The 14,728-nt window shown below is 48.6% G+C and overlaps 1 protein-coding gene across 14 annotated transcripts in view; it reads right to left on the bottom strand.

Annotated features, from left to right (window-relative positions):
* The window catches only part of C2H8orf88 (chromosome 2 C8orf88 homolog), a 129,778-nt gene that overhangs the window by 81,167 nt on the left and 33,883 nt on the right, over positions 1-14,728 (bottom strand). The gene's annotated exons all lie outside the window — the stretch shown is intronic.

Below are 14,728 nucleotides of genomic sequence, written 5' to 3'. Positions count from 1 at the left end.
GCTCACTTCCTGTTCCCAGGGGAGTGCTCAACCCCTGTTCTGCCTCAGGCCCCACCCCCACTCCACCCCTTCCTCCAAACCCCCTTCCTGCCCCATTCTGCCCCCTCCCCCAGCATCTCCTGCATGCCGCTGAACAGCTGATCGCAGCAGGCAGGAGAAGCTGGGAGGGAGGGGGAGGAGCTGATCAGCGGGGCCCACCAGGGGCAGGAAGACTGGGGGAGAGGGAGAGGAAGGAGGAGGAGCTGATCCAAGGGGCTGCTGGTGGGTGCTGAGCACTCACAAGTTTTTTCCTGTGGGCACTCCAGCCCCAGAGCATCCACGAAGTCGGCGCCTATAGTAGAACCAATAGGTCTGTTTTGAGCAAATTAAAAAATGCTACCAGTAAATAGTTCCCATCAAGGACAATATGCTGAAATAAATCCACAAACAAAAGTACTACTGGCAAAGCTCCAGAAATACAAGACTAAGGCCTTGTCTACACTACAAGACTATTTCGAATCTACTTAAGTCGAATTTGTGGATTCGACCTTATGAAGTCGAATTTGTGGATCCACAGTAAATACACTAATTCGAATTTCTGAGTCCACAGTAACGGGGCTGGCGTCGACTTTGGAAGCGGTGCACTGTGGGAAGCTATCCCACAGTTCCCGCAGTCCCCGCTGCCCAATGCTGGGTAGAGCCCCCAATGCCTGCTGGGGGGGAAAATGTGTCGAGGGTGGTTTTGGGTAACTGTCATCATAGAACCGTCAATCACGCCCTCCCTCCCTGAAAGCTCCAGCGGGAAATCTGTTCGCGCCCTTCTCTGGTCGGTTACAGCGCGGACGCCACAGCACTGTGAGCATGGAGCCCGCTGCGATCATCGCTGCACTTATGGCCGTTGTCAACTCCTCGCACCTTATCGTCCACCTCTTCCACAGTCAGCTGCTGAGAAATCGGGCGAGGAGGCTCCGGCAGCGCGGTGAGGACAGGAATTCACAGAGTGGTGCAGACCTCTCACAAAGCAGGGTACGCCGCGCCGTGGAGATCATGGTGGCAATGGGTCAAGTTCATGGTGTGGAACGGCGATTCTGGGCCCGGGAAACAAGCACGGACTGGTGGGACCGCATAGTGCTGCAGGTCTGGGATGAATCACAGTGGCTGCGAAACTTCAGGATGCGTAAGGGCACTTTCCTTGAACTCTGTGACTTGCTGTCCCCTGCCCTGAAGCGCCAGGACACCCGGATGCGAGCAGCCCTGAGTGTGCAGAAGCGAGTGGCCATAGCCCTCTGGAAACTTGCAACGCCAGACAGCTACCGGTCAGTAGCGAACCACTTTGGCGTGGGCAAATCTACCGTGGGGGTTGCTGTGATTGAAGTAGCCCACGCAATCGTTGAGCAACTGCTCTCAAAGGTAGTGACTCTCGGAAACGTCCAGGACATCATAGATGGCTTCGCTGCGATGGGATTCCCAAACTGCGGTGGGGCTATAGATGGGACTCACATCCCTATCCTGGCACCGGCCCACCAGGCCAGCGAGTACATTAACCGAAAGGGCTACTTTTCTATGGTGCTGCAAGCACTGGTGGACCATAGGGGACGTTTTACCAACATCTTCGTTGGGTGGGCGGGCAAGGTTCATGACGCGCGTGTGTTCAGGAACTCTGGTCTGTTTAGACGCCTCCAGGCAGGAACTTTCTTCCCGGACCACAAAGTAACGGTTGGGGATGTGCAGATGCCTACAGTGATCCTCGGGGACCCAGCCTACCCGCTAATGCCCTGGCTCATGAAGCCCTATACAGGCGCCTTGGACAGAGAGAAGGAACTCTTCAACTACCGGCTGAGCAAGTGCAGAATGGTGGTGGAGTGTGCTTTCGGACGTCTCAAGGGGAGATGGCGGAGCTTACTGACTCGCTCGGACATCAACTAAAAGAATATCCCCGTAGTTATTGCTGCTTGCTGTGTGCTCCACAATCTCTGCGAGAGCAATGGCGAGACCTTTTTGTCCAGATGGGAGGTTGAGGCAAATCGCCTGGCTGCAGTTTACGCTCAGCCAGACACCCGTGCCGAGAGAATATCCCAGCGGGAAGCGCTGTGTATCCGGGAGGCTTTGAAAGCTAGTTTCCTCGGAGAGCAGGGTAACCTTTGACTCTCCACTTGCTTTCAATAGAAACTGACCCTGGGCCTGTGTCTGTATGTGTCGATTTCGATCTGCGGTTACATACCCCGTTCTCCAAGTTTCCCCCACTTCCAAAGCACGTTTTAAATACAATTAATTGTTACACTCATTATTAATAAATCTTTGTTTTACTTTGCATTTCTGTTCAGTTGTTGAAACATGGACGCATACTGTGCTGGGCACGGTGTGCACTGATGTACAGACCGCTTGTTCCATAGAGGAATGACATCCTCCTGCTCCTACATAGGTCTCTGGGGTGGGGGACGGTTGCAAGTGGTTGTGCATGAAGGGGAGGGATTGCAGGAAGGGGTGGGTTTGCAGGAAGGGGCGAGTGGTGCCTTCTTTGGATAGGGGTTTGGATGACGGCAGTGGGCTGCGGGTTTGGGCGTAGGAAGGGGTGAGGGGTGTGGGGGAAGGGTGAGTATCTGTCCGTGGATGAGGGCTCTTGCTGGGGCTCAGGGCAGCGGAGAGGCTCGTTGCTACGGTGGAAGTGCATGGTAAGGGCAGCGTGCCTTAACATTAAGGGGGTGGCAGGTGCTAGGACCCTGGACAAGCATACACATCACAGAATGACCCGGGGCAGCATACACCACACAGAGTGACCCTGGTGCCTACTGACTGCAGTGTGTGTGTGCCCTGCAGTTGATCATGCCCCCAAGTCTGTATCCTGGTAATGTAGGCTATATCGTGCAATTATAAATCCCCTCCCCCCCCATACACAAAGAAATCCTCTGACACGAAAGACGTGACCGAAACAGTGAATAACAGCAAACAGCTTTTAATAATCTAATACACAGTGGGGGGATGAAACTTGGATTTGGGACTGGGTGAGCCTGTAAGGGAAGCACTTCTACAAATGTATAGCGTGAGAGGTGTGTGGTACATTAGCGCTATGCAGTGGTGCAGTGACAGTTCTCACGGCCCCTACCGCCCCTCCGTCTTGTACTTTTGGGTGAGGGGGGGCAGGACTTTTTGGCGGGGCAGGGCGGTTGCAGATACACTGCAGGGGGGCTCTGTCCTCCTGCCTGCGGTCCTGCAGAACATCAACAAGGAGCGTGTCCATTTGCTCCCTCATTAGCCCAAGCAGCGTTTGAGTCGCCTGCTGGTCTTCCTGCCGCCACCTATCCTCCCGTTCGATGTGTGTGCGATGCTGTTGACATAGGGTCTCCCTCCACTGTGTCTGCTCTGCCGCCTCGGCTCTGGAGGAAGCCATCAGTTCCGCGAACATCTCGTCCCTAGTCTTTTTCTTTCGCCGCCTAATCTGCGCCAGCCTCTGCGAGGGGGATGCCGGGGCAGTCCGTGAAAGAGCCGAAGCTGTGTGATGGGAAAAGTAACTGATTTCCTTGAACAGATACATGTTTGCGAACAGTGAACACAGTCTAGTCAGTTTCTCTGAACAAGACCATACAGGGCAACAAGTCTCACGAGATCTCGGGACAAGTTCGAGATTTCGGAATACGCTCTCATTGGCTGCGGCATTGCACAGGAGAGCGGACAAGTGGGGAGAGACAGCTGAATCCGTCTAGCAGACAGTCCTGGTAAGCCTTACAGTACATTCTGCTTATCAGTTAATGGATAGCTGTGCCCTCCCGCTAAAGGCAATCTGGAAATCATATACTCTGACCCTTTTCCAGCCACTCCTGCCAGTGCACGGGAAAGATCAATGTATGCTTTTCCTATGTGGCCTACAACACGTGGCTGTTAAGCGAGGATCATTGTTATGCAAAGTAAAAGTCAACCATTCACAACAGTAACAATACACTAATTGCCCTAATTAGATGCAGCATTTCATGAACGAGATCACCCTGATGCGGGTCCCTCGGAGTCACAAAGAGCGGATGCTAAGAGAAGCCCTGCAGAGACCAGGACCATATGCGGCCATGCTTGTAGAGGTGATGATTCCCATCTACATAAGGATGTCCTGGCGCGGAAGAGTGTGCTTCCACGGAGCACCCAACAAGGCACCTCTCCCCAGGAACCTCCTGCGGAGGCTTTTCGAGGACCTAAATGAGACCTTTCTTGAATTGTCCCTGGAGGATTATTGTTCAATCCCTATATGTGTGGACCTACTTTTCATATAGTTTTTCATTGAAAATTTTATATATAGTATTTCTATTTTTATACCTGTTTTATAAAAAATAAATGTTTACATGTTTCTAGCACTTACCGCCTGATCCTTCCCCTGATTCAGAGTCCGGGTTAACGGCCGGGGAGGGTTGGTAGGGGATCTCTGTGAGGGTGATGAAGAGATCCTGGCTGTCAGGGAAAGCGGTTTTGTGTTCGCTGTCGCCTGCACCGTCCTCCACAGACCCTTCCTCATCTTCCACATCGGCGAACATCAAGGAGGAACTGTCCAGGTTCACTATGCCATCCACTGATGTGGCAGTGGTGGCAGACCCACCGAGAATGGCATGCAGTGCCTCGTAGAAGCGGCATGTCTGGGGCTGGGCTCCGGAGCGTCCGTTTGCCGCTCTGACTTTTTGGTAGCCTTGTATCAGGTCCTTGATTTTCACGCGGCACTGCATTGCATCCCGGCTGTATCCTCTCTATCATTGCTTTGGAGACCTTCTTGAAGGTCTTTGCATTCCGCTTGCTGGAGCGCAGCTCCGACAGCACAGACTCCTCGCCCCACACACCGATCAGATCCAGGACTTCCCGGTCTGTCCATGCTGGGGACCTCTTTCTATTCTTGGATTGGCCGGACTCCTCTGCTGGAGAGCTCTGCATCGTTGCAGGTGCTGCGGAGCTCGCCCCGATGTCCATCCAGGACGTCAGATTCAAAGTGCCCAGACAGGAAAATGAATTCAAATTTTCCCGGGTCATTTCCTGTGTGGCTGGTCAGAGAATCCAAGCTCGGACTGCTGTCCAGAGCGTCAACAGAGTGGTGCACTGTGGGATAGCTCCCGGAGCTACTAAGTTCGATTTGCATCCACACCTAGCCTAATTCGAGCTAGCCATGTTGAATTTAGCGTTACTCCACCTGCCGGGGTGGAGTACCAAATTCGAACTAAAGAGCCCTCTAGTTCGAATTAAATGGCTTCCTGGTGTGGACGGTTGAGCGGTTAGTTCGAATTAACGCTACTAAATTCAAATTAAAGTCCTAGTGTAGACCAGGCCTGAGTAAAACTTGCTACCAATACAGAAAGCAAGATAGTATTATAAAGAGGGACTTTAACAGAGATAGTAATAGTGATTTATAAAAGGAATAAGACACCACAACAACTAAGAGTACAGCAGGTAGTCTTGGAAATGAATGGCAAGGAAAAGGAACTGAGAATTGGGTTCATTACAGAGACTGGTTAATAATGAAACTGAACTACAATCTCAGCATTGGCATAGCAGTCAGACACAGAAAATTCCACGACTGCCCACCTAGAATAATCATAGAGAACTTGTGAGACTAGCTAATTCTGCCAATAGGTCTCTAACTAACCAAGTTTAGTGACCCTGAAGGTTAAAATCTGATATTGAAATATATTTCCAAATGAGTTGCTGTTTCGTGTCGGATCAGTACTAGAGAAAAAAAACCCAAAGTTATATGTAGAGGGTTTCAGTCCAGTCCAGGTAACAGCCAGACTTCAAAAGTCAGCTTGTGAAGTAGATTTCAGAGTAGCAGCCGTGTTAGTCTGTATCCGCAAAAAGAACAGGAGTAATTGTGGCACCTTAGAGACTAACAAATTTATTTCAGCATGAGCTTTCGTGAGCTACAGCTCACTTCTTCGGATGCATAGAATGGAACACACAGACAGGAGATATTTATACATACAGAGAACATGAAAAGGTGGAAGTATGCATACCAACAGAAAGAGTCTAATCAATTGAGATGAGCTATCATCAGCAGGAGAAAAAAAAAACCCTTTTGAAGTGATAATTAAGATGACCCATAGAAGATTAATTAGCAAAGAATCCTGTGACAGCTTATAGACTAACAGACGTTTTGCAGTATGAGCTTTCGTGGGTGAATACCCACTTCTTCGGATGCAAGTAGTGGAAATTTCCGGGGGCAGGTATATACAAGCAAGCAAGAAGCAAGCTAGAGATAACGAGGTTAGATCAATCAGGGAGGATGAGGCCCTGTTCTAGCAGTTGAGGTGTGAAAACCAAGGGAGGAGAAACTGGTTCTGTAATTGGCAAGCCATTCACAGTCTTTGTTTAATCCTGAGCTGATGGTGTCAAATTTGCAGATGAACTGGAGCTCAGCAGTTTCTCTTTGAAGTCTGTTGTCATCATGAACAGGTCTGACTACCAAAAGGAGGCTGCCAGACAACTCTCCAATACCAAATTTTACAGGCTACTTCCCTCAGATCCCACTGAGGAATACACTAAGAAACTGCACCATCTACTCAGGACACTCCCTACACCAGGGGTGGGCAAACTTTTTGGGCCGAGGGCCACATCTGGGTGGGGAAATTGTATGCAGGGCCGGGGCGGGGGTTGGAGTGCAGGAGGGAGTATGGGATGTGGGAGGGGGTGTGGTGTGCTGGAAGGGGCTCAGGGCAAGGGATTGGGGCACAGGAGGGGTGCAGGGCATATGAGGGAGCTCGGAAGGGGGTTGGCGTGCAGGAGGGGTGCTGAGTGCGAGAGGGGGCTCAGGCCAGGGGGTTGGGGTGCAGGAGGGGTGAGAGGTGCAGGCAGAGGGCTTAGGACAGGGAGTTGGGGGGCAAGGTGCAGGAGGGGTTCGGGCTCCGGCCCGTGCCACTTACCTAAAGCGGCTCTGGGGTGGCAACGGTGCGCACTCCCTGCATGCCTGCCCTGGCCCCACGCTGCACCGTTCCGGAAAGCGCTGTGGCCCCTGGGGTAAGGGGGGGTGGAGGGCTCCGCATGCGCTGCCCTTGCCGCGCCTCCAGGTACCTCCCCCAAAGCTCCCATTGGCCATGGTTCCCCGTTCCCAACCAATGGGAGCTGCAGGAGGCAGTGCCTGGCAGCAAGAGCAACACATGGAGCCCTCTGCCCCCCCGCCCCTGGGGGGCTGCAGAGAAGTGGTGCCGGCCGCTTCTGAGACCGGTGTGGGGCCTGCAGCACCACGGGGGGCAATCCCACGGGCCGGATCCAAAGCCCTGAGGGGCTGGATCCGGCCCGTGGGCCGTGGTTTGCCCACCCCTGCCCTACACTAACACCGGAACAAATCAACATACCCTTAGAGCCTCGACCAGGGTTATTCTATCTACTACCCAAGATCCACAAACCCGGAAATCCTGGACGCCCCACCATCTCGGGCATTGGAACTCTCACTGAAGGACTGTCTGGATATGTAGACTCTCTACTCAGACCCTATGTTACCAGCACTCCCAGCTATCTCCGTGACACCACTGATTTCCTGAGGAAACTACAATGCATTGGTGACCTTCCAGAAAACACCATCCTAGCCACCATGGATGTAGAGGCTCTCTACACAAACATCCCACACACTGATGGAATACAAGCTGTCAGGAACAGTATCCCTGATGATGCCACAGCACAACTGGTTGCTGAGCTCTGTGTCTTTATCCTCACACACAACTATTTCAAATTTAATGACAATATATATCTCCAGATCAGTGGCACCGCTATGGGCACCCGCATGGCCCCACAATATGCCAATATTTTTATGGCCGACCTGGAAAAACGCTTCCTCAGCTCCCATCCACTCATGCCCCTTCTCTACCTACGCTACATTGATGACATCTTCATCATCTGGACCCATGGGAAGGAGACTCTGGAAAAATTCCACCATGATTTCAACAGCTTCCACCCCTCCATCAACCTCAGCCTGGACCAATCTACACGGGAGGTCCACTTCCTAGACACCACGGTGCAAATAAGTGATGGTCACATTAACACCACCCTATACCGAAAACCTACCGACCGCTATGCCTACCTTCATGCCTCCAGCTTCCATCCCGGGCACACCACAAGATCCATTGTCTACAGCCAAGCACTGAGGTACAACCGTATCTGCTCTAACCCCACAGACAGAGACCAACACCTAGAAAATCTCCACCAAGCATTCTCAAGACTACAGTACCCACACGAGGAAATAAGGAAACAGATCAGTAGAGCTAGACGTGTACCCAGAAGCCTCCTACTGCAAGACAAACCCAAGAAAGAAACCAACAGGACTCCACGGGCCATCACATACAGTCCCCAGCTAAAACCCCTCCAACGCATCATCAGAGATCTACAACCCATCCTGGACAATGATCCCACACTTTCACAGGCCTTGGGTGGCAGGCCAGTCCTCGCCCGCAGACAACCTGCCAACCTGAAGCATATTCTCACCAGCAACTGCACACCGCACCATAGTAACTCTAGCTCAGGAACCAATCCATGCAACAAACCTCGATGCCAACTCTGCCCACATATCTACACCAGCAACACCATCACAGGACCTAACCAGATCAGCCACACCATCACTGGTTCATTCACCTGCACGTCCACCAATGTAATATATGCCATCATATGCCAGCAATGCCCCTCTGCTATGTACATCGGCCAAACTGGACAGTCTCTAAGGAAAAGGATAAATGGACACAAATCAGACATTAGGAATGGCAATATACAAAAACCTGTAGGAGAACACTTCAACCTTCCTGGCCACACAATAGCAGATCTTAAGGTGGCCATCCTGCAGCAAAAAAACTTTAGAACCAGACTTCAAAGAGAAACTGCTGAGCTCCAGTTCATCTGCAAATTTGACACCATAAGCTCAGGATTAAACAAAGACTGTGAATGGCTTGCCAATTACAGAACCAGTTTCTCCTCCCTTGGTTTTCACACCTCAACTGCTAGAACAGGGCCTCATCCTCCCTGATTGATCTAACCTTGTTATCTCTAGCTTGCTTCTTGCTTGCTTATATATACCTGCCCCTGGAAATTTCCACTACTTGCATCCGGAGAAGTGGGTATTCACCCACGAAAGCTCATGCTGCAAAACGTCTGTTAGTCTATAAGGTGTCACAGGATTCTTTGCTGCTTTTACAGAACCAGACTAACACGAGTAGAATAGAAGATTAATTGAAGATTAGAATAGAAGATTAGAATAGAAGATTAATTGAATCTATTTCCCTATGTTAAGTTCTCCTCACACCTTCTATGGGTCATCTTAATTATCACTTCAAAAGGTTTTTTTTTTCTCCTGCTGATGATAGCTCATCTCAATTGATTAGACTCTTCCTGTTGGTATGCATACTTCCACCTTTTCATGTTCTCTGTATGTATAAATATCTCCTGTCTGTGTGTTCCATTCTATGCATCCGAAGAAGTGAGCTGTAGCTCATGAAAGCTCATGCTGAAATAAATTTGTTAGTCTCTAAGGTGCCACAAGTACTCCTGTTCTTTTTGTGAAGTAGAGTCTTACTGAAATGGAATTTGCAGAAGGAAGAAAGAATATCTGTAACACATCTGGCAAGTGTGTGAAGTCATAACATCACCACTAGAAGTCTGGCATATACACCCCAACCTACTCTTGCATTGTTTCATAAAACCTCCTGTTGAAGTAGAGCGAAAATCTTCAGTCACATGCAATAAGGATTTACACTTGAGACAGCTGCTATTATTGACAAAAGATGCCCTTGAGTTTAGGGTAACATCCCCACTAATAAGGGTCAGTAATATCCCTGTTACTAACATGGAACAGAATCAGAACACCCTCACAGCTTTTCATCCATATGTTAAAACTGGTACTTGCCTATACAAGAATTGTAGTGGATCTATACAATTAACATAGCCAAGAAGGCGGTAGGTAAAGATTTCTATCACTTTTCAGGAGTCCCTTTTAAGATCTAAGTACTCTTTTTGAAGAATTACACTGAGTACTTTAGATTACTAACAATACTAAGGCCTTCAAGATGTATTCAGCACATGCAAACCTAAATAAAGTTCATCTGTAAGCAGTCTCCTTTCCACCTTGCATCTCCATTGTTTGCACTATTGTGCATTGTTCCACAGCTAAACTTAGGCCTGATGATGCAAGGAGCTCTGTACCAGCAGATCCCGCACATGGGTGGATCCTACTGACTTCAATAGAGTTTCTTGCTAGGGTACATGCTTCATACAGAGCTCTTTGAGGATCATCGTCTTTAGGTATGTCAGCAATTTGGACAGCTTTTTATATAGCTCGCCTGGTACTGTGTATTAGCAGAATTTTTTGGCAAGACACTAAAGCATGCACACAAAGTTTGTTTCATTTTTGGAAATAAGATTACATTATTTTTCTAAACAATCTGGTAATCCGTGGCCATTTGAGGAACGTTAAGTTAATTTACTCAGCAGAAAATACTACAGTTAAGTTTGAAGCAGTTTTTGCAATAACTTATATCTGTTAGCTTTAAAAGATGCAGGCAAAGAACTTTGTTCTGTCCAAAATGGACAAAATCTTTGAGCTAACTTCCACTAGTCAAGGGTGGCTGAAAATAGTTAGAATTCTATTCCAAAGACAGATAGCTGTAGCAGACCACGATTCTTGAATACAGGCTCCCAAAAGGAGTCTTCCATGTTCGAGTCTGAGCAGCTTGCTCCAGTAGAATGTACTGCACACTCTCCTGAAGTAAAAACACAGTGCCACTGATGTTCAATTATTTTCTAGTAAGATGCTGGAAATGCATTTCCCCATTGTAGTTTGTAGTTTAAAGAGATTTAGAGCCAACAACTGAAGGGATGTGAGTAAGTGATATGCCACAGCTAAATATATGTTGACCAAAAATGGCTATAGGTAAATAGTCTCCTCCTGAAAGAAATTCTGAGAGAAATCTCTACTCGTAGACTAGAAAGTTCCAGGGATCAGTCTACAATTAATTATCAATGGAAAAAACAAACCAGCTGCAGTAGAGGGGAATCAATATTTACTTTTTCGAAGTGCATAAGTCTTGTTTATAAAATAGAGGAATAAAAACTTAAATATAGAAACCACAGGTGCTGACTTTTATTTTTCCTGGGGGGTGCTCCATCCCTGCTCCACCCTGAGGCCCCGCTCCCACTCCACCCCTTCCCCCAAGGCCCTGCCCTTGCCCCACCTCTTCCAGCCCCTCCGCCCCCTCCCCCAAGGCCCTCCACCTGCTGCTCTCGATGCTCCCATGAGCGCCTCCCGCCAGCTGCCAAACAGCTCATCAGTGGCCAGCCCCGGGGCCTCCCCGAACAGCTGTGGCTTGTAGGTGCTGAGCAGTCCCCTTCCCCTCCCCCCCCCCAATCGGTGACTGAATCCCGGAGCACCCACGGAGTTAGCGCCTACGATAGAAACTTAAGAGAAACCATTCAGAAATAAACCAGGGGACTAGATTGTTGGACTCCCCTGCCCTGGGTGCAGGTTCTCCAACACCAACAAATGAAGCCGTAAGCTTGTCTTCAAGACAAAAAGTAAGTACATAAAAGTGTACATGGAACTCACTGCTTTTCTACAAGTCTCCTGACCAGAAGCAGACCAGAGATTGGCTGCAGAAGCAGGCATTCCTTCTGATTAGATAAGCAGTGAAGTTGCAGTCTACTAGGTTGTAGCAAAAAGAAATGCACGTAGTCATTTAGACACTGTTTTCTTGGATACAAAACCCAGCCCACTGGGTACGGATTTCAGAAGAAAAATTCCAAGTGGATCTCCTGGAGATAGACATGTGAACCAAGTAAAATAAAAGACTGAGTTCTATAACCTTTGAAGAAATTCAAAGATGTCTCCATTTCCCTGAGGAATTTTGTTTAAATCGTCACTATGGGAAACAGCAGCCGAAAGTGTCCCTGTGAGAGATCTGAGTTCACAAAAAGAGGGGGACCCTTCCATCAATCTGTCAGGATTACAATGGTCGTAAGACAGGACTTTAATGCTTCAAATCCTGCAAAAACCCAGGTGTTGATGAGAAACTAGTCTACCTTAAATAGGTCAAAAAACAAAATAGCTGCCTAATATACTTTAAGAAGGGTCTTATATACTTGATTACAAGAGAAAGACAAGCAGCTTGCTTGTAAATGGATGGAGAATATTCTTGCAGAACACAGCTGTACAGTGCTGGGAAACTCATGCCAAGAAACTTGACAGAATTTTCACCCCTGATTACCAGCAAGCTTCACAAGCTTTATTCTCTAGAGACATCAGCAAGCCTAGGATCCCTCTTCCTGCTAACAGAAGTGCCCTGATTCTGGAGTGATATGAGCAAAACTCAGTTCACTAACACAACATCCCACAGACAGAGCCGCAAGATTCTAATGCACCTCCAGATGAGGGCTCCCAGCCAAGTGTGTCTGGTTTCAGCTTATCTCACTGTCACATCAATAAAGGCAGCATTAGCTTGATCCTAGGCTGTCTCCATATAGAGAAAGTTCCTAAAAGTAACCAGTCTCTTCAAAAATGAAAGCTCTCAATACAGCATTGCAGATAGGTTTTCGTAGAGGCAAATCCAGAAGTATGCAATCAAGTGATGTTGAACTGTGTCCAGAGAAGTCCAGCTATAGAACTCTCCACCACCAAATATCACAAAAGACTCCAACAAGCCAGTATTAAGAGCTTGAGTCCCGGAGTTTATCAGTCTGTGTCTTGACAGTATGCAGAAATTGTTGCGTGTTCTTTGCTGACTGGAAGATGATTGATACTTGCCTCTGAACCACAAGAGAAGTCGCCAGCCCTAACCCCTTCCCCGTGCCCCCCCCCTCCAAAACCTATAAACCGAACCACATTCCAAAACTAGTTTCCGTAAACCACCCTTTCACTAACTAGGAGACAATGCAGGCAGAAGCCCAGCAGCAGAGTGGGGGCTATCCAGTTTATTGCGCTGACTGTCGCATGTATGATTACCTGCCCTGTGGGCGGGTGGCGTATGTGTGCAGTCGGTGCAAGGAGCTCCTGGCCCTCAGAGACCATGTACGGACTTTGGAGGCCAGGGTGGCGGAACTGGAAGAGCTGAGAGAGGCAGAGAGGTATGTTGATGAGGCTTTCCGGGACACTGTAGAATTGTCCCACCTCCGCTTAGACAGCTCCTGTGCTGTTGAGGAGGAAGAAGGGCCCAGGGAAGTAGAGCAGTCAATGGGAGCAGAGGGAAACCTTCCCGTAGTTGGGACCCTCCTTCCAGATGGTGCTGGGGTTGCCTCTCGCACTGAGGTTGCCTCTCCGGGGGAGGGAACTCCAGTTTCTAGGAAAAGGCAGGTGTTAGTAATGGGAGATTCGATTATTAGAAATGTAGATAGCTGGGTCTGTGATGACCGGGAGAACCGTATGGTGACTTGCCTGCCTGGTGCGAAGGTTGCGGATCTCTCGAGGCATCTAGATAGACTTATGTGTAGTGCTGGGGAGGAGCCGGTGGTCGTGGTACATGTAGGTACCAATGACATAGGGAAGGGTAGGAGAGATGTCCTGGAAGCCAAATTTAGGCTGCTAGGGAAGAGACTGAAATCCAGGACCTCTATGGTGGCATTTTCAGAAATGCTCCCAGTTCCACGCGCAGGGCCAGGTAGGCAGGCAGAGCTTCAGAGTCTCAATGCGTGGATGAGACGATGGTGTATAGAGGAGGGGTTCACGTTCATTAGGAACTGGGGAAACTTCTGGGATGGGAGGAGCCTATACATGAGAGATGGGCTCCACCTAAACCAAAGTGGAACCAGACTGCTGGCACTAAACATTAAAAAGGTTGTAGAGCAGTTTTTAAACTAGGAGATGGGGGAAAGCCGACTGCTGCAGAGGAGCGTGTGGATCGGACACAGACTTCTCTTAGGGGAGAGTCTGATGATAGAGAATCTCCAGGTTATAGTCAGGAGCAGAGGAATGAGAAGTATAATGTAAGGGCTGGATCAGATGATAAACAGTCACATAAAAAAGAATCTGGCACATCAGAAAAAGGCAGGCTAATAAACAGGGACAAGTTTTTAAAGTGCTTGTACACAAATGCCAGAAGTCTAAATAATAAGATGGGTGAACTAGAGTGCCTTGTGATAAAGGAGGATATAGATATAATAGGCATCACAGAAACCTGGTGGACTGAGAGCAATCAATGGGACACAAACATTCCGGGGTACAAAATATATCGGAAGGACAGAACAGGCCGTGCAGGGGGAGGAGTGGCACTATATGTTAAAGAAAGTGTAGATTCAAATGAAGTAAAAATCTTAAGCGAATCCACAGGTTCCATAGAGTCTCTATGGATAGAAATTTCATGCTCTAGTAAAAATATAACAGTAGGGATCTATTATCGACCACCTGACCAGGACAGTAATAGTGATGATGAAATGCTAAGGGAAATTAGAGAGGCTATCAAAATTAAGAACCCAATAATAGTGGGGGATTTCAATTATCCCCATATTGACTGGGAACATTTCACTTCAGGACGAAATGCAGAGATAAAATTTCTTGATACTTTAAATGACTGCTTCATGGAGCAGCTGGTACGGGAACCCACAAGGGGAGAGGCGACTCTAGATTTAATCCTGAGTGGAGCGCAGGAGCTGGTCCAAGAGGTAACTATAGCAGGACCGCTTGGAAATAGTGACCATAATACAATAGCATTCAACATCCCTGTGGTGGGAAGAACATCTCAACTGCCCAACACTGTGGCCTTTAATTTCAAAAGGGGGAACTATACAAAAATGAGGGGGTTAGTTAGACAAAAGTTAAAAGGTACAGTGA

The sequence above is a fragment of the Mauremys mutica genome, chromosome 2, assembly GCF_020497125.1.
Source record: "Mauremys mutica isolate MM-2020 ecotype Southern chromosome 2, ASM2049712v1, whole genome shotgun sequence".
Classification (NCBI taxonomy): domain Eukaryota; kingdom Metazoa; phylum Chordata; order Testudines; family Geoemydidae; genus Mauremys; species Mauremys mutica.
This window is presented reverse-complemented; position numbering and strand designations above follow the sequence as displayed.